This window comes from Oncorhynchus kisutch, linkage group LG21, assembly GCF_002021735.2.
Source record: "Oncorhynchus kisutch isolate 150728-3 linkage group LG21, Okis_V2, whole genome shotgun sequence".
NCBI lineage: Eukaryota > Metazoa > Chordata > Actinopteri > Salmoniformes > Salmonidae > Oncorhynchus > Oncorhynchus kisutch.
In genome coordinates this window covers 19438849-19463201 of record NC_034194.2, presented here as the reverse complement: position 1 = coordinate 19463201, position 24353 = coordinate 19438849, and the positions used below count along the sequence as shown (strand labels likewise).

The 24353-nt window shown below is 43.6% G+C and overlaps 1 protein-coding gene across 3 annotated transcripts in view; it reads left to right on the top strand.

The window, feature by feature from the left end:
* Positions 1-24353, top strand: part of LOC109866129 (transcription factor HIVEP2) — a 96420-nt gene that overhangs the window by 43693 nt on the left and 28374 nt on the right. For all 3 annotated transcript variants that reach the window (XM_031800605.1, XM_020454672.2, XM_020454674.2), the window contains one exon: positions 24042-24225. The gene's annotated coding sequence lies outside the window, so the exon portion shown is untranslated. The remainder of the gene's footprint in view (positions 1-24041; positions 24226-24353) is intronic.

Genomic DNA, 24353 nt, shown 5'->3' with positions numbered 1-24353 from the left:
AATAGTGTTGCAGAGAGAGAGAGAGGTAATATAGTAATAGTGTTGCAGAGAGAGAGAGAGAGAGAGGTAATATAGTAATAGTGTTGCAGAGAGAGAGAGAGAGGTAATATAGTAATAGTGTTGCAGAGAGAGAGAGAGAGAGGGGTAATATAGTAATAGTGTTGCAGAGAGAGAGAGAGGTAATATAGTAATAGTGTTGCAGAGAGAGAGAGAGAGAGAGGTAATATAGTAATAGTGTTGCAGAGAGAGAGAGAGGTAATATAGTAATAGTGTTGCAGAGAGAGAGAGAGAGGTAATATAGTAATAGTGTTGCAGAGAGAGAGAGAGAGGTAATATAGTAATAGTGTTGCAGAGAGAGAGAGGTAATATAGTAATAGTGTTGCAGAGAGAGAGAGAGGTAATATAGTAATAGTGTTGCAGAGAGAGAGAGAGAGAGAGGTAATATAGTAATAGTGTTGCAGAGAGAGAGAGAGGTAATATAGTAATAGTGTTGCAGAGAGAGAGAGAGAGGTAATATAGTAATAGTGTTGCAGAGAGAGAGAGAGAGGTAATATAGTAATAGTGTTGCAGAGAGAGAGAGAGGTAATATAGTAATAGTGTTGCAGAGAGAGAGGTAATATAGTAATAGTGTTGCAGAGAGAGAGGGGTAATATAGTAATAGTGTTGCAGAGAGAGAGAGAGGTAATATAGTAATAGTGTTGCAGAGAGAGAGGTAATATAGTAATAGTGTTGCAGAGAGAGAGAGGTAATATAGTAATAGTGTTGCAGAGAGAGAGAGGGGTAATATAGTAATAGTGTTGCAGAGAGAGAGAGAGGTAATATAGTAATAGTGTTGCAGAGAGAGAGAGAGGTAATATAGTAATAGTGTTGCAGAGAGAGAGAGGTAATATAGTAATAGTGTTGCAGAGAGAGAGAGAGGTAATATAGTAATAGTGTTGCAGAGAGAGAGGGGTAAATAGTAATAGTGTTGCAGAGAGAGAGAGAGGTAATATAGTAATAGTGTTGCAGAGAGAGAGGGGTAATATAGTAATCGTGTTGCAGAGAGAGAGGGGTAATATAGTAATAGTGTTGCAGAGAGAGAGAGAGGTAATATAGTAATAGTGTTGCAGAGAGAGAGAGGTAATATAGTAATAGTGTTGCAAGAGAGAGAGAGGGGTAATATAGTAATAGTGTTTGCAGAGAGAGAGAGAGGTATATAGTAATAGTGTTGCAGAGAGAGAGAGAGGTAATATAGTAATAGTGTTGCAGAGAGAGAGAGGTAATATAGTAATAGTGTTGCGAGAGAGAGAGAGGTAATATAGTAATTAGTGTTGCAGAAGAGAGAGAGAGAGAAGGTAATATAGTAATAGTGTTGCAGAGAGAGAGAGAGGTAATATAGTAATATGTGTTGCAGAGAGAGAGAGGTAATATAGTAATAGTGTTTGCAGAGAGAGAGAGAGGTAATATAGTAATAGTGTTGCAGAGAGAGAGAGGTAATCTAGTAATAGTGTGAGAGAGAGAAGAAGGGTAAATATAGTAATAGTGTTGCAGAGAGAGAGAGGTAATATAGTAATAGTGTTGCAGAGAGAGAGAGGTAATATAGTAATAGTGTTGCAGAGAGAGAGAGGTAATATAGTAATAGTGTTGGCAGAGAGAGAGAGGTAATATAGTAATAGTGTTGCAGAGAGAGAGAGAGGTAATATAGTAATAGTGTTGCAGAGAGAGAGAGAGGTAATATAGTAATAGTGTTGCAGAGAGAGAGAGGTAATATAGTAATAGTGTTGCCGAGAGAGAGAGAGGTAATATAGTATAGTGTTGCAGAGAGAGAGAGGTAAGTATAGTAATAGTGTTGCAGAGAGAGAGAGGGTAATATAGTATAGTGTTGCAGAGAGAGAGAGGTAATATAGTAATAGTGTTGCAGAGAGAGAGAGGTAATATAGTAATAGTGTTGCAGAGAGAGAGAGAGAGAGGTAATATAGTAATAGTGTTGCAGAGAGAGAGAAGGTATATAGTAATAGTGTTGCAGAGAGAGAGAGAGAGAGAGGTAAATAGTAATAGTGTGCAGAGAGAGAGAGAGAGGTAATATAGTAATAGTGTTTGGGCAAGGCAGAGAGAGAGAGAGAGGGGTAATATAGTAATAGTGTTGCAGAGAGAGAGAGAGGTAATATAGTAATAGTGTTGCAGAGAGAGAGAGAGAGAGGTAATATAGTAATAGTGTTGCAGAGAGGAGAGAGAAGAGGTAACATAGTAATAGTGTTGCAGAGAGAGAGAGAGAGGTAATATAGTAATAGTGTTGCAGAGAGAGAGAGAGAGGTAATATAGTAATAGTGTTGCAGAGAGAGAGAGGTAATATAGTAATAGTGTTGCAGAGAGAGAGAGAGGTAATATAGTAATAGTGTTGCAGAGAGAGAGAGAGAGAGAGGTAATATAGTAATAGTGTTGCAGAGAGAGAGAGAGGTAATATAGTAATAGTGTTGCAGAGAGAGAGAGAGAGGTAATATAGTAATAGTGTTGCAGAGAGAGAGAGAGAGGTAATATAGTAATAGTGTTGCAGAGAGAGAGAGAGGTAATATAGTAATAGTGTTGCAGAGAGAGAGGTAATATAGTAATAGTGTTGCAGAGAGAGAGGGGTAATATAGTAATAGTGTTGCAGAGAGAGAGAGAGGTAATATAGTAATAGTGTTGCAGAGAGAGAGGTAATATAGTAATAGTGTTGCAGAGAGAGAGAGGTAATATAGTAATAGTGTTGCAGAGAGAGAGAGAGGGGTAATATAGTAATAGTGTTGCAGAGAGAGAGAGAGGTAATATAGTAATAGTGTTGCAGAGAGAGAGAGAGGTAATATAGTAATAGTGTTGCAGAGAGAAGAGAGGTAATATAGTAATAGTGTTGCAGAGAGAGAGAGAGGTAATATAGTAATAGTGTTGCAGAGAGAGAGGGGTAAATAGTAATAGTGTTGCAGAGAGAGAGAGAGGTAATATAGTAATAGTGTTGCAGAGAGAGAGGGGTAATATAGTAATCGTGTTGCAGAGAGAGAGGGGTAATATAGTAATAGTGTTGCAGAGAGAAGAGAGAGGTAATATAGTAATAGTGTTGCAGAGAGAGAGGGGTATAATATGTAATAGTGTTGCAGAGAGAGAGAGGGTAATATAGTAATAGTGTTGCAGAGAGAGAGAGGTAATATAGTAATAGTGTGCAGAGAGAGAAGAGGTAATATAGTAATAGTGTTGCAGAGAGAGAGAGGTAATATAGTAATAGTGTTGCCGAGAGAGAGAGAGGTAATATAGTAATAGTGTTGCAGAGAGAGAGAGAGAGAGGTTATATAGTAATAGTGTTGCAGAGAGAGAGAGGTAATATAGTAATAGTGTTGCAGAGAGAGAGAGGTAATATAGTAATAGTGTTGCAGAAAGAGAGAGAGGTAATATAGTAATAGTGTTGCAGAGAGAGAGAGAGAGAGAGGTAATATAGTAATAGTGTTGCAGAGAGAGAGAGGTAATATAGTAATAGTGTTGCAGAGAGAGAGAGAGGTAATATAGTAATAGTGTTGCAGAGAGAGAGAGAGGTAATATGTAATAGTTGCAGGAGAGAGAGAGGTAATATAGTAATAGTGTTGCAGAGAGAGAGAGAGAGAGGTAATATAGTAATAGTGTTGCAGAGAGAGAGAGAGGTAATATAGTAATAGTGTTGCAGAGAGAGAGAGAGAGAGAGGTAATATAGTAATAGTGTTGCAGAGAGAGAGAGAGAGGTAATATAGTAATAGTGTTGCAGAGAGAGAGAGAGAGAGGGGTAATATAGTAATAGTGTTGCAGAGAGAGAGAGAGGTAATATAGTAATAGTGTTGCAGAGAGAGAGAGAGAGAGAGTAATATAGTAATAGTGTTGCAGAGAGAGAGAGAGGTAATATAGTAATAGTGTTGCAGAGAGAGAGAGAGAGGTAATATAGTAATAGTGTTGCAGAGAGAGAGAGAGAGGTAATATAGTAATAGTGTTGCAGAGAGAGAGAGGTAATATAGTAATAGTGTTGCAGAGAGAGAGAGAGTAATATAGTAATAGTGTTGCAGAGAGAGAGAGAGAGAGAGGTAATATAGTAATAGTGTTGCAGAGAGAGAGATAGGTAATATAGTAATAGTGTTGCAGAGAGAGAGAGAGAGGTAATATAGTAATAGTGTTGCAGAGAGAGAGAGAGAGGTAATATAGTAATAGTGTTGCGAGAGAGAGAGAGGTAATATAGTAATAGTGTTGCAGAGAGAGAGGTAATATAGTAATAGTGTTGCAGAGAGAGAGGGGTATAGAGTAATAGTGTTGCAGAGAGAGAGAGAGGTAATTATAATAGTGTTGCAGAGAGAGAGGTAATATAGTAAAGTGTTGCAGAGAGAGAGAGGTAATATAGTAATAGTGTGCAGAGAGAGAGAGGGGTAATATAGTAATAGTGTTGCAGAGAGAGAGAGAGGTAATATAGTAATAGTGTTGCAGAGAGAGAGAGAGGGTAATATAGTAATAGTGTTGCAGGAGAGAGAGGGTAATATAGTATAGTGTTGCAGAGAGAGAGAGGTAATATAGTAATAGTGTTGCAGAGAGAGAGGGGTAAATAGTAATATGTTTGCAGAGAGAGAGGAGGTAATATAGTAATAGTGTTGCAGAGAGAGAGGGGTAATATAGTAATCGTGTTGGCAGAGAGAGAGGGGTAATATAGTAATAGTGTTGCAGAGAGAGAGAGAGGTAATATATAATAGTGTTTGCAGAGAGAGAGAGGTAATATAGTAATAGTGTTCAGAGAGAGAGAGGGGTATATAGTAATAGTGTTGCAGAGAGAGAGAGGTAATATAGTAATAGTGTTGCAGAGAGAGAGAGAGGTAATATAGTAATAGTGTTGCAGAGAGAGAGAGGTAATATAGTAATAGTGTTGCCGAGAGAGAGAGAGGTAATATAGTAATAGTGTTGCAGAGAGAGAGAGAGAGAGTAATATAGTAATAGTGTTGCAGAGAGAGAGAGGTAATATAGTAATAGTGTTGCAGAGAGAGAGAGGTAATATAGTAATAGTGTTGCAGAGAGAGAGAGGTAATATAGTAATAGTGTTGCAGAGAAGAGAGAGAGAGAGGTAATATAGTAATAGTGTTGCAGAGAGAGAGGTAATATAGTAATAGTGTTGCAGAGAGAGAGAGTAATATAGTAATAGTGTTGCAGAGAGAGAGAGGTAATATAGTAATAGTGTTGCAGAGAGAGAGAGGTAATATAGTAATAGTGTTGCAGAGAGAGAGAGAGGTAATATAGTAATAGTGTTGCAGAGAGAGAGAGAGTAATATAGTAATAGTGTTGCAGAGAGAGAGAGGTAATATGTAATAGTGTTGCCGAGAGAGAGAGGTAATATAGTAATAGTGTTGCAGAGAGAGAGAGGTAATATAGTAATAGTGTTGCAGAGAGAGAGAGGTAATATAGTAATAGTGTTGCCGAGAGAGAGAGAGGTAATATAGTAATAGTGTTGCAGAGAGAGGTAATATAGTAATAGTGTTGCAAAGAGAGAGGTAATATAGTAATAGTGTTGCAGAGAGAGAGAGGTAATATAGTAATAGTGTTGCAGAGAGAGAGAGAGGGGTAATATAGTCATAGTGTTGCAGAGAGAGAGAGAGAGGTAATATAGTAATAGTGTTGCAGAGAGAGAGAGGTAATATAGTAATAGTGTTGCAGAGAGAGAGGTAATATAGTAATAGTGTTGCAGAGAAGAGAGGTAATATAGTAATAGTGTTGCAGAGAGAGAGAGTAATATAGTAATAGTGTTGCAGAGAGAGAGAGAGAGAGGTAATATAGTAATAGTGTTGCAAGAGAGAGAGAGGTAATATAGTAATAGTGTTGCAGAGAGAGAGAGAGGTAATATAAATAGTGTTGCAGAGAGAGAGAGGTAATATAGTAATAGTGTTGCAGAGAGGAGAGAGGTAATATAGTAATAGTGTTGCAGAGAGAGAGAGAGAGGTAATATAGTAATAGTGTTGCAGAGAGAGAGAGGTAATATAGTAATAGTGTTGCAGAGAGAGAGAGGTAATATAGTAATAGTGTTGCAGAGAGAGAGAGGTAATATAGTAATAGTGTTGCAGAGAGAGAGAGAGAGAGGTAATATAGTAATAGTGTTGCAGAGAGAGAGAGAGTAATATAGTAATAGTGTTGCAGAGAGAGAGAGTAATATAGTAATAGTGTTGCAGAGAGAGAGAGAGAGGTAATATAGTAATAGTGTTGCAGAGAGAGAGAGGTAATATAGTAATAGTGTTGCAAGAGAGAGAGAGGTAATATAGTAATAGTGTTGCAGAGAGAGAGAGAGGTAATATAGTAATAGTGTTGCAGAGAGAGAGAGAGAGAGAGAGAGAGAGAGGTAATATAGTAATAGTGTTGCAGAGAGAGAGAGAGGTAATATAATAATAGTGTTGCAGAGAGAGAGAGAGAGGTAATATAGTAATAGTGTTGCAGAGAGAAAGGGTAATAATTAGTAATAGTGTTGCAACGAGAGAGAGAGGTAATATAGTAAATAAGTGTTTAGCCAGAGAGGAGAGAGGTAAATATAGGTAATAGTGTTGCAGAGAGAGAGAGGTAATATAGTAAATAGGGTGTTGCAGAGAGAGAGAGGTAATATAGTATAGTGTTGCAAGACAGAGAAGAGGTATATAGTAATAGTGTTGCAGAGAGAGAGAGAGAGGTAATATAGTAGATAGATGTTGCAGAGAGAGAGAGGGTAATATTAGTAATAGTGTTGCAGAGAGAGAGAAGAGAGGAGAAGGTACTAATAGTAAATAGTGTTGCAGAGAGAGAGAGAGAGGTAATTATAGGTAATAGTGTTGCAGAAGAGAGAGAGCAGAGAGAGGTAATATAGTAATAGTGTTGCAGAGAGAGAGAGAGAGGTATTATAGTAAATAGTGTTGCAGAGAGAGAGAGGTAATATAGTAACTAGCTGTTGCAGAGAGAGAGGTAATAATAGTAATGTGTGCAGAGGAGAGAGAGAGAGACGAGAGGTAATATAGTAATAGTGTTGCAGAGAGAGAGAGAGAGGTAATATAGTAATAGTGTTGCAGAGAGAGAGAGAGGTAATATAGTATAGTGTTGCAGAGATAGAGGTAATATAGTAATAGTGTTGCAGAGAGATAGAGGTAATATAGTAATAGTGCTGCAGTGGATGTCTTGTTTCTGAACTACCCCTGGCACATTTTTCACTCCTACTTCACTGGAGAATGAAGGGTATTTCCTCAGAGATACAGGCCGAGCGCAGAGAGAGAAGCCCATCTTCTGACAATTTATATCTCACTTCGGAGAAATGCTATAAGCCACCGGCTTTCTAGAAAATGGCAGAATGGAAGGAGAGTCCACCAAAGTTAGTTAACAGTGATACTGTATTTTATCTCACTCTGTAAGTGTTAACACACATCAGTTATTGATACAGGCATATTCACTTTTTGAGCTTTTAATATAGTACAGTATAGTCGCAGGCTTGGCGTAGGCTGTTGTGGATAAGTCCTGTTATCCCCAGTATGGGACTAGAGTAATACTCAGCCTGTGGTTTTCCCTGTGTTTTCCGCTCCCTCCTCCCCTGTCCTCCTGATCCCAGCTGGACTGGAAAGTGTCCCAATGGTAGTGACAGGAAGTCCCATACAGGCAGGAACACCTATGCTGTTGTGAGGGTTGGTGTGGTTGCTTGGTTGGCAGCCCAGCCCAGGGCTCTGGGTCTCTCTGGGGCCCTGCTCCAACACAGGGTCTATTTGTGTGGCTCCCACCCCAGCCGTGTGGCTCCCACCCCAGCCGTGTGGCTCCCGCACCAGCCTCGTTAATCAGACCAGGGCCCTCCCTCCCCTCCCTTCTTATTGGAGCCCAAAGCTGTTTTCCTTCCCACTACCATTCATTACCAACACACATGTTGAAGGCCAATCAGGAGGGACCTGTCCTGCTCTCTCTAGCCGTGAGGGTAAAAGAACAGGAAACGTTAGCATGCTCCGTTACCGTGGGTGCCATACCGCTGAGCCATGCTATCTCGCAGGAGAACTACTGAAAAACAAGTAATTATCCCCCAAATGTTCTTAATAAGGGAAAATTGGGTTTATCTTCTTACTTTACTATATAAAAAAAGAGGCTACGATGTTTCCTGACCGTGAGTCTCTCTGTCGCTCTCTGACTGTCTCCGTGATGCAGTGGGAACCTTACATCAGAGGCCCCTTCTCGAAAATCAACTTGTCTACGGAGTGGATTCAACATGTTAGAACAGACATGGAAAAATAAGAGACACAATTGTCTTCTTTCCTTGGGCAGGGCCAAATGACTTGGAAAAATGTGCTGTCGAATAGGGGGACTGGAAGCGGAGTGAGAGGAGAACAAGTGGAATATGCTCTGTCACAACCCCTGTGTGCTTGTATCTGTGTGTGTTTCTGTTTTCCACGGGTGATGTTTGGTCACGGAAAGAAAGAGAGCGAGATCAATCCAGCTCCTCCTCTCCCTCCCAGCGAAGGAACATGTTGTTGAGTGTCCCAGTAGGAATCTGACTAACTTTCCTCCTCATGTGGAACCAAGTGTTTCCAGTGCTTGCCAGTCAGAGTCAGTCAGTGTTTACTCCCTGAGTCCATGTCTCATATAGACTGCTCCCTGTCAGGAAACCTGGCGTGGGCCCTCAAGGTGCGAGAGAGCACTGGTATATGGTGAACATGAATGAAAATGTTTTCTTTATCGATTTCCTACTGCTTTGTCTTAAGCCCGTGTCCCGTCCTTTATGTTCTTCGCTGAGCGGAAGCTGTGTGTGACTCACTCTCACGCTCTCTCACTCTCACGCTCTCTCTCTCTCACTCTCACTCTCTCTCACGCTCTCTCTCTCTCACTCTCACTCTCACTCTCTCTCACGCTCTCTCTCTCTCTCACTCTCTCACGCTCTCTCTCTCTCTCACTCTCACTCTCTCTCACGCTCTCTCTCTCTCTCACTCTCTCTCACGCTCTCTCTCTCTCTCACTCTCTCTCTCTCACGCTCTCTCTCTCACGCTCTCTCTCTCTCACTCTCAGGCTCTCTCTCTCTTACTCTCACTCTCTCTCACGCTCTCTCTCTCTCTCTCTCTCTCTCTCTCACGCTCTCTCTCTCTCTCTCTCTCTCTCTCTCTCTCTCACGCTCACTCTCTCTCTTTCTCTTTCTCAGTAGTCTTGTTCTTTGTTGTCAGGGGAGTTCACACCTCTCGTGACCACTTCCTTTAGCGTCAGCAGCTCGATTCCGGCTACACGCCTCTCTCTATCGCTCTCTCAATCTCACAGCTTTTGTTGCCATTCAACACAAAAACACTTGGGTGGGAATTTATGTCGGTGTTGTGTTAAAACACAGCCACATACACTACCGTTCAAAGTGTGGGGTCACTTAGAAATGAAATAAATAAATAATAAAATAACATTACATTGATCAGAAATACAGTGTACACATGGTTAATGTTGTAAATGACTATTGTAGCTGGAAACAGAGGCCCATTATCAGCAACGATCACTTCTGTTTTCCAGTGACACGTTGTGTTAGCTAACCCAAGTTTATCATTTTAAAAGGCTAATTGATCATTAGAAAAACCCTTTTGCAATTATGTTAGCACAGCTGAAAACTTTTGAACTGATTAAAGAAACAATAAACCTGGCCTTCTTTAGACTAGTTAAGTATCTGGAGCATCAGCAGACTCAAAATAGCCAGAAACAAATAACTTTCTTCTGAATCTCGTCAGTCTATTCTTGTTCTGAGAAATGAAGGCTATTCGATGCGAGAAATTGCCAAGAAACTGAAGATCTCGTACAACGCTGTTTACTACTCCCTTCACAGAACAGCGCAAACTGGCTCTAACCAGAATAGAAAGAGGAGTCGGAGGCTCCGATGCACAACTGAGCAAGAGGACAATTACATTAGTGTCTAGTTTGAGAAACAGATGACTTGCAAGTCCTCAACTGGCAGCTTCATTAAATAGTACCTGCAAAAGACCAGTCTCAACATCAACAGTGAAGAGGCGACTCTAGGATGCTGGCCTTCTAGTCAGAGTTGCAAAGAATAAGCCATCTCAGACTGGCCAATAAAAATAAAAGATTAAGATGGGCAAACGAACACAGACACTGGAGTCGCCTCTTCACTGTTGACGTTGAGACTGGTGTTTTGCGGGTACTATTTAATGAAGCAGCTAAAAATCCAGCCACCCAAGTCATAGACTGTTCTCTCTGCTACCGCACGGCAAGCGGTACCGGAGCACCAAGTCTAGGTCCAAGAGGCTTCTAAACAGCTTCTACACCCACGCCATAAGACTCCTGAACAGCTAATCAAATGGCCACCCAGACTATGTGCAAACCCCACGCTGCTACTACTCTCTGTAATTATCTATGCATAGCCACTTTAACAACCCTACCTGCATGTACATAATTACCTCAATTACCTTGACACCGATGCCCCCGCACATTGACACTGTACCGGTACCTCCTGTATATTTCCCCTATATTGTTATTTACTGCTGCTCTTTAATTTTGTTTATTTGTTTTTCATATCTCTTACTTTTTTTAAAACTTTTTGGGGGGTATTTTCTTAAAACTGCATTGTTGTTTAAGGGCTTGTAAGTAAGTATTTCACTGTTTGGCGCATGTGACAAATAAAATGTGATTTGATATTCCATAAAAAAATCTGCCGTTTCCAGCTACAATAGTCATTTACAACATGAACAATGTTTACACTGTATTTCTGATCAATGTGACGTTATTGTAATGGGCCAAAAATAAATAAAGTGCTTTTCTTTAAAAAACAAGGCCATTTTTAAGTGACCCCAAACGTTTGAACGGTGGTGTATATGGCTACATTCAGGCATTGAAATAATGGCTGGGAACACAAATCAAATAAACCATCAGAACAAAACAGCAATACAGTCTTGAATCCACAGGGACGATAGAATCATTTAAGTGTGGAACTTTTGTTGCTGAACAGACACAGTATATTACTCATGGCTTTTCTCGGAGTCTCAGCAGTTCCTCGACGCTCCAAGGCCACTTGCGCGGTGTATCAAAAAGGTGTCCTTCGCCACCACACTTCCAAATCCACTCAGACAAGTCTACAGACAGATCATTTTAGATATGCAGGCAGAAATACATTCTTTTTTTCCCCCCTTGGAGTTTCTCCCCACATCCCTCCCTTCTCTCTACATAAAATCCTTATTATGGAAGCATCCGGAATATTGTTGCAGCTGCTCTGTTGAGAAATGTTCTTAGACTTATTTCCATCAGCAGCTTTAAGCCTTCAACTGTGAATACCCAGCTGGGATCTGGTGCCTTATTAACATAAACAGGGAAGACACTCAATGGATAGTAATGAATGGATTAATTCTATTGGGACAGGGTTACAAAACCACCTAATGTTTAGTGTACATACTGCATCTTATTCAATAAAGTAATAGTCAATGAAGCCAGTTTTAAGCGATTCAGTTATCTCCATCACGCCGAGTTTAAGAATATAGTTTGCAGTGTCTCTAAAGTCACCCACATTATGGGTCAGTATAACGTGAAATGTAACATCAGTTAACATCATCCAGCTCCTACGGTAAGCCTACGTTACAGTTGTCAGTCAACGAGGTATCACAAACCTACTGTGGCTTAAATCAGGTTAATGAACTTGCTCTTCCTTATTCTACTTTGCCAGGGTTAGAGAGAACAGTGTACCGTACACACTGTACTGTATGAATGGTTGGTGAAGAAAGACAGGAGTGTAATGCAGTTGTTACAGTATAGCCACATGGTAACTGTTCATTCATATAATATGAATAGAGGGCTCTGCGTTTTTCTTAATAAGCACTGACCCAGGATAAACCTCTGGGCCCTAATTAGAGGCCAGTTCTATTGTAGGCTATAACCAAGGCTCAGTTTTTTTCTTCTTCTCTCGCTTGTTGTCACATGGTCAGGAGAAATCAGGTCTCTAAACACAACTCCACCTGGATTCCCATCAAGTTCTGTCGAGGTCGAATTAATAGAAGAAGACATTTTGAATCAAATCACATTTTATTGGTCACACGTGCCGAATACAACGGGTGTAGGTAGACCTTACAGTGAAATGGTTACTTACAAGCACTTAACCAACAATGCAGTTTTAAGAACAATAGGTGTTAAAGTATTTACTCAAATAAACTGAAGTGAAAAAGAAAAAAAAGAAGCAAATAGAAAAATAACAAATAATTAAAGAGCAAAAGTAAAATAACAGTAGCGAGGCTATAGGGGTTACCGGTACAGAGTTCCAGCCTGACGCATTGTCTGCAGTCAGTCAGTCAGTCAGTAGTGTGAGGTACTGCTCCCTCTGGTCTCCCCAGTCTGCTGGACAGAATTCTTGTGCTGACCGCCACAGCTGTGAGTCCCCCCCTCCTTCCCCCCAGCTACTTCAACCAGACGCTAAACGAAACCCTCTTGTCCCGCCGACCGACACATTCCTCCAGCTTAGGGTCATAATCACATTAAATGACTAAGTCCATTTGATACAAGGCTCTTACTGGACTGAATAACATTTGTTGTCTAAAAAACTGTTTTCCCTATGGCATGTTTGTTTAGAAGCTGTCTGTCAGTTGATATGAGGAGATAGAGGCACATCAGCAGGCATTCCTCTTCTTACTTGGCCTGGCCTCCTCCTCACTGTGGCTGTGAAGAACGGAGAGCGGAGAGCAGTGGATGTCTCTCTCGGGGACGTTGCTGTGTACGGTGTTGTGTCTGTGGAGGTGTGACTGCTGGTTGTTATCAGCCTGGAGTGGTTTAACAACACTTGGCCGTGGCTGAGTGTGACCCTGTTGTCCTGTCGATGTACTGTATCTGTGTGTGTCCTCCTTTCTCCTATCTGCTTATCACTGAGATTCTCTCCTTTCTCCTTTTGCTCTTTCTTTCGCTCCCTCGTTTGCCCTCTCTCGCCCCTCTCTCTTTCTCTCTCACCCTCCCTTCTCCCCCCCCTCTCTCTAAACTTGCCAAGTGCTATCATGAAAGAGAGGACCACAATGACTTTATGTGTTCATTCTCGAAGACTCTTAATCAAGTGCATAATGTGTATGTGTACCTTGCTTTTAAATTATCAAATAAACTGAACTCTCTCTCTGCCTTGGCTGCAGTGACACTGGCCTTCTCTATAATTAATCCAGGCCTGGCAACCAGCTTTGTAAAGTGGGTCACTAAGCACTACTCCTGTGCTTAGTTTAGCTTGAATATGAATGGATATTGAGGCTCACTCAGGCATTGTTATTGTCACGCGTACGGGGCCGTCTTCCTCCCAGTGCGGCTGTTAAAGAGACAGACACCGCTGCTAAAATATAGACTCTCTGTCTGAAGTGGCTTTTTGAAAAAAACCAGCAGAAAGACTGACAGACAGACAGGGAGATATTCTTGGCTCTGGGTAACATCCCTGTTTCCCCCTTCCAATTAGCTCTTTATTAGGAGTGTGGACAGGGCAGGCAGCCTGCTTTCCAATGACAACATTATAATAGGGGGCCCCAGAGGATGGCCCTGGTCCCTGCAGCATCAGGCTTGCACAAGACGCTCCAATTCCCTACAGTCACTCTCTAATCCCCTGGGCGGGGAGACAGGGACTCTGGTAAGGGCACTACTTTATCTCGAGGAAGCCTTTTACAGCCTATCACACCCGCCGTTATACCGAGATTAGCTGGGAAAGACTGTGCAGACACAGCAGTTTCTGTATCGAAGTCCATAATGAATAGGACAGCCAAGGCTAGAGCATCAGCCTACTACCCGCATCTAACGCCACTGTGGTGAGTCTGCAGTCAACCTGAAGCCTTGACTTGATACCTGAATAAGGTAAAAAGCTGGAAAACTGATTTTTTTTATTTTTTATTTTTATGTTTTCCTCACCCACTGACAAATGACATCATACTTTTCAAACTGTTTGGGATGTGTTTATATTATCAGACCTTTTTATCATAAACAAACCATTTCTGACTCATATTCAATGACTCTGATTATTTTTATTTTTTTACACGTTTTAAGGCATTTGAAATTCCATGTTAAAACCCTGTTTTAAGCTGCTGATAATGTCACGTCACGATTGCAGTGTTAAAACGGTGTTGAACTTCACCTTTCAGGCGGCTCTAAAAGTGTGTCCTCTCAACACCTTGAGTGAAAGGCTTTGGTGTGAGCACACCTTTGTTTATCATAGTCCCTAGGTGTTGTCAGACAGCCTCTTGAGCAGTGACACTGCCACTGGACTGAATGAACACAATGCTTTGGAAGCCCCCCCCCCCCCCCCTGTCTTGACTAAGCTCTCCCTTTCAAGGAAGGTAATGCATGAAGGTCTGATCGTCAGATTGTGACCCTCCCATTTCACAATCCTCTGTCTGGGGGAGATTAGCTCCTCTGGGCCAAGGGCCCGTCACCTGTAATCATTCCTGGCGGGGGTGCGGCAGTGTTGGATCACACGGAGACTGAGTGCGTGTTTGTGTGTGTGTGTGAACGGAGTGCTCTTCATTGATAACTGTGTCCGCTTTCAACAGGGTAGCCCAACCTACTTCCTGTACTGTGTGTCTCTTGTTTGGCCATACAGACATCCCCAACCAGATACCTAGCTCTACCAAGGCCTTCCTCCCATGGCATGTTGACTGTAGGCAGTGAGGGATGTAGACTGCCTTTGTTTGATCAACATCCAGGGTTTCCACAAATAGGGTCGACAGGACAACCAGAGCCAGTTACCCTCTATACCCACCCTATGAAAAACGTGGTGTGTACAAAACAATGGTGGAAGATAGACCTCTTTCCCATGCCTTGGCAGTTTCAGGTTACACTTTGTTTCCTGCGGATTTCAGGGAATTTCATCAGAAGGCAGTTGGTTCATCAGAGCGCTGTGTGTGTTGGAGGGTATGGATGAGGAAGTGACTGTCGTACCAGGGGAGGACAAAGCTAGGGGCTATTGTTCAGCTCCCTGTAGTGAGAAAACAGCTGTGCCCTTAACCACACCACTGTGTAATGCAACACACTGCGTTAACATGGGAGGGAAGCAATTAACAAGTTCTCTCTCACACTCCGGCTGGAGGAACAAGATTTATAGGAATAAGGTGGTCTGACTTGTTAATAATATATTGCCAGACATGCAGTATGTATGGTGGAATTTAATTTGCATCATAAGGAACAGTCTTGTGGTGGCAGTTGATTTGGAGTACCCTTATGTTGTGACCACTTCTGTGTAGGTAAAGATGGCGTCTGACTGGAGAAGCTGATGCCAACAATATGAAAATGTTCACCTTCTCTGGCTGCAAACCACTTATGATTGAGTGTTTATGTGTTGAAGTGCACAGAGTCCCCTGTCTCCTCAACCTCAGTGTCAATCAGCATGTTTCCAGTGGGACCCGATAAAACGGGGGACCGGCTAGTACAGGATATGGGTATGTGCTGCTGTTGTGCTGCCCGTCCCCGAGCCCATCAATTACACAGCCATAAAGCTCTCATTTCAGCCCAGAGAATTCCGCCCCAGCACACCAGAAATCCCACCAGATGCTCCTCGGTGCTCTTAAAAACCCCAAAGCTTCATAAAAAAAAAAGAGAGTGAGACAGAGAGAAAAAAAAGTGCGGGGCGGGTGTGTATTGGGAGGTGAAACTAGTGGAAACTGGACAGACGGGGCCTTGATAGGTTTAACAGGCTGACTCAGAGGAGCGCAGGGCCAGATCCCACCTCATATAACAGGAGTAGGCTTGGCGGGGATGCCGGCTGCTATTGCTGCTGCTGCTGAGACTCACAGGCAGCCCAGGCTAGTTATCATGGCGTGGCTAGGTTGTTTTTCGGGGGGGGGGAGGCGGATGACACAGACAGACAGAGGGGGAGTGGGTACGTGGACTCACCCCTAACAGATCCCACTGAACCTGGTAACCTCACAGCCCCCAGAGGGACAACGAGAGATCTAGTGAGGAGAGGGAGGGTGGGAACGGACTCTCATTCCTTTGTTTTGGACATGACAACCATAGTGGGTGTCATTGGGCCGTCAGCTCACCCCACCCACACCTCTGATGGCGTGACGCTGTCTGGGGCCTGTGTTAGTGTGAGTGTGTCGAAACATGACCCCCCCCCCCCCCCCCCCCCCCCCCCCCTCCATCACAGCCACAGAAAGACACAGTGATTTGGAGACGTTATTTGGTTGAGAAAATGACACTGATTATCTGTTCCCGGATGCTGCGTGGACATGCATGTCGCTCTCTCTCTTGCCCAGCAGTGAGCGCTGAGTTCACTGTGTGATTAATGCCCATTAAAGGCCATGCGGTTCCCATTTTGGTTCAGCCCAAATCCTGTCTCCCAACACGCTGATTACAGAGCAGCGGCCCAGTGGCCCAGCTCTCTCTGCAACACCTGCTGAAGTCTGGCTCCCGGACCCTGATTGTTTCCTGGGTCTGGTCTGCTTCTGGAGCCTCTCTGGGGTTTCACACAGTGGTGTTAGTTAGTGTAACTAGTATTGAGGCTTTGAACTATTGTTGTTGATTCGTTTAGGGGAAACTGTCTGTCTGAAGGCTATGGGATCTGAGGTTCTGTGAATGTATTAAGGCTGTTGAAAGGAAAGTGATGTGTTATTCTTTACTCTCAGGAATGCACACACACACACACACACACACACACACACACACACACACACACACACACACACACACACACACACACACACACACACACACAGGAGATATTGTATTGAAACCGCAGTCTTGACAAGACCTCAGAGTGGAGGAATCCATGTGTAGGCCTGGCCAACCAACCAGCTCCCTCCGAGATCAGACGTTTGTCTGTTGTCCAGCAGCACACAGAGAGATCCTTCTCTCCTTTTGACTTCACCGCAGAACAAACACCAGCGTCAAGCCCACTCAAATGAAAGATGGCTGCCGACGCCATCATGAAATCCACTTAGGCCGATTTCCCGGCTCTTGTGAAGAGTAACACGACACTCGACCTCAGCTGTCAGGGGAGCGCTCAGAGCCCCCACTTGAAAGAAAGTGTGACGCTGATGTCATGACCGCAGCTATTCTCTGAATTCCACGCTGATGTACTACTCATTCTTCAGTGCTGTGCTTTCCATCAGGCCTGACCTGTCAAGAACAGACTTGGGGATTGGAGTGGTGGACAGGAGGGAGGAGGGGAGGCGGGATGTGCAGCTGGAGAGGGGGAGAGAAAAACAACAGAACCCTCTGATGTGTTTTTGTGCTGGAGCGTGGAGCCCCTCTCTTTCTGTTCTCCCCTCATCACCTCTAACACAGGAACAGGGTTGAATCCTGCCCCCTTTTTGTCCATTGTGCCATTCTTCAAATGTACTTTTCAGTTTCCTCCCATAAATGTTTAAGTGTCCCCATTAAGTATACGGTAATTGCATTGTCTCTATGTAACGCCCCTGGCTACGAGACTAATTAAAGCAGAAACAGGAGTTTAGGCATATTTATTAAGACGACTTTGATTAATTATGGAAGACAGACGTGTGACTTTAAATGAGAGATATTAAGAGAGAGATGATCCTCATCCTCCAGCACCCAGACTAGTTTAGATGGCCAAAGGAGGGAGGGAGGGAGGGGGAAAAGGGAGAGAGAGAAAGGGTGAGGGAGAGAAAGAGAAAGAGGGTACTGAAACAGGACACGCTCACACAGGGGGCCTTGTTCCCCCAGCAGCATATTTGTAGGCAGTGGGTTTTTTTGTGTTTTTTGCGGGGCTCTGCTATTCTCTCCGAGTGAAGGGCGACGCGGCAGACATGTGAGGCCGTGACTGATGCCAGAGAAATGTGTCAGAGGGGCACGTGGCGAGGCGTGGGCGGTGGGTGCTTTGTCCCCCTGCCTCCCTGCCACTTCAGCCCATTATATGGCCTTAATTGGCCCTTCATTATGGGATCTCAGTCGTGTTAGGGAGGCCGGCTGCCCTGGTTGCCCTGGTGAATAGGACTTCGGCTGAAGCAACATGCTGTGGAGGGCTGGCTGTTTCTGGGCTGGAGAGAAGGAGAAGAGAGGAGAGAAAATGGAGGAGGGAGGGGAGAGAAAGAGAGAGGAGGATAAAAGAGGAGGGTCGAGGGGGGAGTTTGTCGTCTAGGGCAGAGGAGGTGTCAGGCCGATGCAGGTGCACCTGACAGGGCGCTCGTCTGTTTCCATGGTTTCAGACCCGTTGGCAGGGGCAGGGATTAGGGTGAGGAGGGGGAGCAGGGCAGGAGGTGATGACAGGCCCGGTGGCCTGAGGGTACCCCACACTGTGATACATTTAGCTTCTTAATGCCACTTCCAATGATCCCACTAACTCTCCTGTATTACTACACATTACATTTTTATCAGCTGAATAATGTTGTGGGATCAGGAGGGTCTTTTCATCTCCACCTAGCACCCAGTTCAGATCTCTTCAGTTTAAACAGAGACAATGGTTGTCAGGCACTGTTTTGTAAGGGAATTACTGTAAACATTGGCCTTGGTTGCTATAGATTAACACAGTGCCATCCAGTGTTTGTTTTTTTCAGGCTCTGCCTTCTTCAGTTTGTCACATACGTTTTCCTGTCGTATACCTTAGCCAAACAATGCACTTTGTATCTTCTGTTGAGTAACAGCAGTACTTTAAATAGAACATGAAAGTGTTTAAGAATCAATCGAGGGGTTACGTAAGAGGGCTGTTACGTTCAGAGTGCTGTTGTCTTTGTGGTGTATCCGACCATGCCATGTGCCAACGCTCTGCTGCTACAGTGCTGCTACACAGATGAGCGTGGCAGGATTTTTTGATGTTTTGGAGAAATGGAAAGAGGGATTAAGATTAGAAAGTACCATAATGTGTGTTGTATTAAATGCTCATGCCTTGTAATCCAATTGAGACTGAGACAATAATAATGAGTGTGGCTGTGACGGCTTTCCGACAGCACCTCTGCAGTAGGCAGGAGGGAGGATGAATTAGTGCACGGATAATGCTGGGGGTATTTTTGGACTGCGGAACATACAGGATAAACATGGAACTTGTTTTGAGTGATTATCTCAGGAAGGCCAATGGATAGGAAAGTGTGTGTGGAACTGGAAGTTCTCTAATTCTAAAAGAGGGACTGCTTTTTTTGTTTCCAATTTCCAGTCAGTGCTCCCTTTTTAGGAAAGAGGACATTTCATATTTCCTCAAACTGTTTTATGACTAATCATCAACAAATGCCGAGTTTACTGGAGAACTTACTGTTATTTGCCAGTTTGTTGCAGTGATGAGTATTTATTTGAGCCTCTCTACAGTATTTGTCATCTAAATTCCTCTTACGTGCTCCAGAAATGAGAATGGACCTCTCCCAGATTTATCCCAGCATTGAGTAATGGGTGCCATGTACGTGCGCGTCATTCACAAGCCCCGGTAGTGATTCTTAGAGATAAAATAGAAGAGCTGTGATCGCCCACTAGAAGTCAATAATCACAGCGTTTACTCCAGCTTCTCTCAGAGGAACTCCTGCTCTCCGGCTGCCAACAGGCTGCCAACAGGCTGCCAACAGGCTGCCAACAGGCCCATATTGAAACAAATGGCCCACTTCTCCTCAAAAGAGGATTCATCTATGTTCTGTATAGCTACAACCCGTGGGTTTGGTATGTGGTGGAAATGTGCGGCTAGCTCAGACTTGGCAAGAGACTTGGCTTTTTGAAAAAAAAAGCTTTGTATTCTATCCTAACCTTCAGCGTTGAGAGAGACAGAATAGTTCCCACCAGTTATTTCTGTAGTTATGTTATGGTGTTTTCAAACTGGATGGAAATGTCAAATGATTTGAGGGACCTTATCAAGCATGTTTTGATCAACGTTTTATGGAGGCAGGTATGGCCTTCATTTTGTAGTTCTAGCAGCAACCTTTGAGTAAGTTCTGTAGGGCCAAATGCGATCAAATCAAAATTGTATTTTTCACATGCCGAATACAACAAACAGATGTAGACCTTACCGTGAAATGCTTACTTACAAGCCCTTAAACAACTATTCTTTATTTGATTTATTTTTTCCTTTATCTAACTAGGGAAGTCTGTTAAGAATAAATTATTATTTACAATGACGGCCTACCAAAAGACAATAGGCTTCCTTTATGGAGAGAAAATATATATAAATATAGGACAAAACACACATCACAACAAGAGAGACAACACTACATAAAGAGAGACCTAAAGACAACAACATAGCAAGGCAGCAACACATGACAACAACATGGTAGCTTTACAACATCACAACAACATGGTAGCGACACAAAACATGGTACAAATATTATTGGGCACAGACAACAATGCAGTGAAAGAAATAGAGTGAAGACAATATTTACTAAATAAAAACTAAAGTTAAATATAAAATAAAAAGTAACACAATAAAATAACAATGAGTTACCTTGAGTCAATGTGCAGGGGTACAGGTTTATCGAGGTAATTTGTACATGTAGGTAGGGTAAAGTGATTATGCAAAGATAAATAACAGCGAGTAGCAGCAGTGTAAAAACAAAGGAGGGGGGGGGGTCAATGTAAATAGTCTGGTGGCCATTTGATTAATTGTTCAGCTTGGGGGTAGAAGCTGTTAATGAGCCTTATGGACCTAGACTTGGCACTCCGGTACAGCTTGCCGTGCGGTAGAAGAGAGAACAGTCTATGACTTGGGTGACTGGAGTTTTTGGAAAAAATGTGGGCCTTCTTCTGACACCGCCTGGTATATAGTTCCTGGATGGCAGGAAGCTTGGCCCCAGTGATGAACTGGGCCATATGCACTACCCTCTGTAGCGCTTTACGGTCGGATGCAGAGAAGTTGCCATATCAGGCGGTGATGCAACCGGTTCCTGTAGTACACAATCAGCTTCTTTGTCTTGCTCACATTAAGGGAGAGGTTGTTGTCCTGGCATCACACTGCCAGGTCTCTGACCTCCCCCTATAGGCTGTCTCATCATTGTTGGTGATCAGGCCTACCACTGTTGTGTCGTCGGCAAACTTAATGATGGTGTTTGGTCCACGCAGTCTTAGGGGAACAGGGAGTACATGAGGGGACTAAGCACGCACCCTTGAGGGACCCCCCTGTTGAAGATCAGCGTGGCAGATGTGTTGTTGCCTACCCTTAACACCTGGGGGCGGTCCGTCAGGAAGTCCAGGATCCAGTTGCAGAGGGAGGTGTTTAGTCCCAGGGTCCTTAGCTTCGTTATGAGCTTTGTGGGCACTATGGTGTTGAACGCTGAGCTGTAGTCAATGAACAGCATTCTCACATAGGTGATCATTTTGTCTAGGTGGGAAAGGGCAGTGTGGAGTGCGATTGAGATTGCGTCATCTGTGGATCTGTTGGGGCGGTATGCGAATTGGAGTGGGTCTAGGGTTTCTGGGATGATGGTGTTGATGTGAGCAATGACCAGCCTTTCAAAACACTTCATGGCTACCGACGTGAGTGCTATGGGGCAGTAGTCATTTAGGCAGGTTACCTTGGTTTTCTTGGGCACAGCGACTATGGTGATCTGTTTGAAACTTGTAGGTAGTACAGACTCAGTTGAGAGGTTGAAAATGTCAGTGATGACACCAGTTGGTCATGCCATGACTGCATGTCCTGGTAATCCACCTGGCCCCGTGGCCTTGTGAATGTTGACCAGTTTAAAGGTCTTGCTCACATCGGCTAAGGAGAGCACGATCACACAGTCATCCGGAACAGCTGGTGCTCTCATGCATGCTTCAATGTTGCTTGCCTCGAAACTAGCATAAAATGCATTTAGCTCATCTGGTAGGCTCGCGTTACTGGACAGCACGCGGTTGGGTTTTGCTTTGTAGTCTGTAATAGTTTGCAAGCCCTGCCATGTCAGAGCGTCAGAGCCGGTGTAGTAGGATTCAGTCTTAGTAAGGTATTTACGCTTTGCCTGTTTGATGGTTCGTCTGAGGGCGTACCAGGATTTCTTGTAAGCGTCCCTCTCCATGACTGCAGCAGATCTAGCCTTTAGCTCGGTGGGGATGTTGCCTGTAATTCATGGCTTCTGGTTGGGATATGTACGTACAGTAACTGTGGGGAGGACGTTGTCGATGCACTTATTGATAAAGCCGGTGACTGAGGTGGTATACTCCTCAATGCCATTGGATGAATCCCGGAACCTATTCCAGTCTGTGCTAGAAAAACAGGAGGGCGAGGGAGAGCTTTGTACACGTCTCTGTGTGTGGAGTAAAGGTGGTCTAGAGTTTGGAGCGCCGCCTCTGGATGAGCATTTTCTTATTTGCTTATGGCCTTAACCAGTGTGGTCTTAGTGCCAGCATCGGTTTGTGGTGGTAGATAGACGGCTACGAAAAATATACATGAAAAGTGTGGTCTACAGTTTATCATGGGGTACTCTAACTCAGGCGAACAAAATCTTGAGACTTCCGTAATAATAGACAACGCGCACCTGCCGTTACTGACAAATAGACACACACACCCACCCCTAATCTTGGGGTCCTGCCGATGCACAGAGAACTCAGCCAACTGTCACGCCCTGACCTTAGAGATCCTAATTATTTTCTATGTTTGGTTAGGTCAGGGTGTGACTCGGGTGGGAAAGTCTATGTTTTCTATTTCTTTGTTTTTGGCCGTGTGTGTGTGTGGTTCCCAATCAGAGGCAGCTGTCTATTGTTGTCTCTGATTGGGGATCATATATAAGTTGTACTTTTCCTTTGGGGTTTTGTGGGATCTTGTTTTCTGTTTAGTATCTGAGCCTGACAGAACTGTGCGCTTTCGTTTTTTTTGTTGTCTTTATTTTTTTGTTTCGGTGTCATCAATAAAAATACGATGTACGCCGACCACGCTGCGCCATGGTCTCCTTCTACAAACGAGAGTCATTACACCAACTGTATATTATCCGTGTCGTCGTCCAGACACTGCATTCAAACAGTTTGGGGTGGTACATTAGGCATATCAATCCGATTAGTAGAAGTACTGTCATTTTTGGACCTTGAATTACATTGTGTGAAAGAGAGGATAGTTTGTCTTTATTTTAGTTTCTGGTGGAATCCTGCGTTGGAGGGGAGCATGGCATTCAACATGGCTAGATGTAAGCTAGCCTATGCTCTTTTGTTGCTGAGAGAGTCATACTGCAGATTATGATGCAACTCCGTGGAAATATTCTGGATTATCTTGCCTCAGAGTTCCCCTCCCCTGCAGCCCTAGGTCAGACAGAGTGGTTTAGTATTCTACCTTACTGGAGGGGGGGGGGGCTCTCTACCCTCTGATCTGGAAAAGCTTACTCTGTCTGCCTGATTCTCAGAGAGAGAGTGAGCGAATGAGAGAGTATGGTCACAGATTACTGTGACCATACTGTACTGTATTTAATCAGGGAGGAGTCCCTCTTATTGCGAAACCACAGTGATATTCTTCATGCAGCAGACCCAGCCAGTGGGCCGAGGGTCAGGGCCTTAGCACGGCCATAGAATTAAATAGGGGGGGAGGCATAAAGAAGAGAGGGGGGACAAAGAAGAGAGAGAGAGAGAAAGAAAGAAAAGGAGAGAGAAAGAACGAGAGTGAGAGAGAGTACCGCCTCTGCTATATGTCATTGACCTTGGCTCTCTGGGTCTCTATTGATGTAATATCTGTGATTTGTCAGCACGGCTGAGGAGGTTATGAATGGATCGAGCAGAGTTTCATGCTGGCGTTTTCTGGGTGGATGATAAGAAAAAAAGATCTAATTCTTTCTCACTGTCCGTTAGATTAACAACCAACCTAATTATGACCACTCCTCTTTTACGCAGATAAGATTGGTCTAATTTGTCAGGTCGGAAAGGAGAGCATCAATTCGACCTCTCCTAACAGAGGGAGATATGTAGGGTAGAAAGAGACTGGGCATAGCTAGCTCTATTGAAAAGGCTTTAACAGGCAATGTAACCATTTTGCCTGTTCCTGTATGTGCACCATACTGTACCTTTCAGATCCGATGAATTATGATCTATCTCTATAAAACATTTTGTCAGGAGTGCCGTTAACTATATGGAGTCAACCCAGAGCACTGAAACATTTAGTTAAATTAAAAAAGCAGATTGATAGAGCAATGCTAATTTTGGTTTGATTTATTGCCCCATTCAAAATCAGTCTATTGGATTTTTTTATGGCAGGTTTCTATTGTTGTGGGACGTGTCTAAATGGTCTTCTTCTTGTTGTTTCTTTCCAGTGGTCTGTGTCGTCTCCTCACCCCTACCAAGGGGTCATCCTGACCTCGGACCCCCCTCTTGCCCCCCTCCCACGAGCCTGACCCAGTGATCCCCCCCAACCCCCCTACCTTGCCCCAAAGCAGACTGAAGAACCCTAAACAGTGCCAGGCTCAATCACCACTCAAGTCCCCTGAGATCACGCAGGTGAGTGTACAAACACACACACACACATTCCACACAAGAGTCAGGAGTGCGTGCGTTTAGGGTGGAAATAATTGGAGTGTTAGGAACAGACACCTTGTCTCAGTGAGCCTCACATCTGGAAAGGGGTG